Source organism: Epinephelus moara, chromosome 22, assembly GCF_006386435.1.
Source record: "Epinephelus moara isolate mb chromosome 22, YSFRI_EMoa_1.0, whole genome shotgun sequence".
Taxonomy (NCBI): Eukaryota; Metazoa; Chordata; class Actinopteri; order Perciformes; family Serranidae; genus Epinephelus; species Epinephelus moara.
Window position 1 is genome coordinate 3,333,152 of NC_065527.1, and position 1,203 is coordinate 3,334,354.

General features: G+C 41.9%; 1 protein-coding gene across 2 annotated transcripts in view; it reads right to left on the bottom strand.

The window, feature by feature from the left end:
* LOC126384404 (growth factor receptor-bound protein 10-like) overlaps positions 1–1,203 on the bottom strand; it is a 60,945-nt gene that overhangs the window by 46,830 nt on the left and 12,912 nt on the right. The window lies entirely within an intron of this gene.

Consider the following 1,203-nt stretch of genomic DNA (forward strand, 5'->3'; position numbering starts at 1 on the left):
TGCACACGCACACACACACACACACACACACACACACACACACACACACACACACACACACACACACACACACAGCTCCCCTCGGTGCTTCGAAAACATCCATAAATGCCCAGAGTAAGATTTATAGCTCTGAGAAGCAGCAGCCAAAAGCTTTCCAAGGAAGGCAGCTTGGCTGCAGGGCCTGTGTGCTGACAAAGAAAGTCTGCAGGCTCCAGCTCCAGCTAACTAGCTAGAGATACATCAACATGTTCACTAAATCCTCTCTGATATCGTACTCATTATGTAAGAGGCCACATGCAAACAATAAGGAGCATTACTCCAAACCCACAGACATGCAGACTCCTGCTCAAACACACGAGATAACCTCACATTAACCTCTTAAACTCTGCCGCATCCACAGGTCGCTCCATCTGCACAAACTGACGTTGTACTGTCAGGCATTGTTTAAACCATGCCCATCACACACAAGGCTGCAGCCAGCAGCTGTTAGCTTAGCTTGGCATACAGACTGGAAACAGAGAAATAGCGAGCCTGACTCTGTGCACCTCTGAAGCTCATTAATTAAAGACGTGTTTGTTTAATCTGTACAAAAACTAAATGTTTTACAGTAGCCTCAGTGAGGTGCCAGACTATTTGTGGGCTGAAAGCAGTGACTTAATGGAGCTTAAACTTTACTTCACTTGATGGATAAAACAGAAAGTTTTCAGTTTTATATTTTGTTTTTTGTAGAGATTAAACACACAAGATCAATACAACTATTTATCACAATTTTTCTTTTTAAAGGACAAAATATTTTCACCTTGTGCTACATTCCTGTTAATTAGCAAATCTTTGCATCAGAATAAGACATTAACTGAGATTTTTCTTCACCTGAATTAGGGCTGCAACTCAATAGCCAACCAAATGTTAGTCGACATGAAAGGCAATTAGTCAGCAAGATTTCACTGGTCACTTAGTTGCAGAAAACAAAACAAAACAAAACAAACATACCTAAGTTGCTCCTTGTCAAAATAAATCCAAACCTATATGACTGGATCATGTGTGACTTTACTTTGAAAGGACAGACACAGGAAGTGTCCACGCTCAGCAGTCAGACAGGAGTCAGGTTCATCTCCAGGGCTGGTACCTGCGGTTATTCCACAGGCTAGTTAATAACATGTCGGGCAGGAAATTCAAAGTGTGGGATCATTTTGAGAAGGTGAA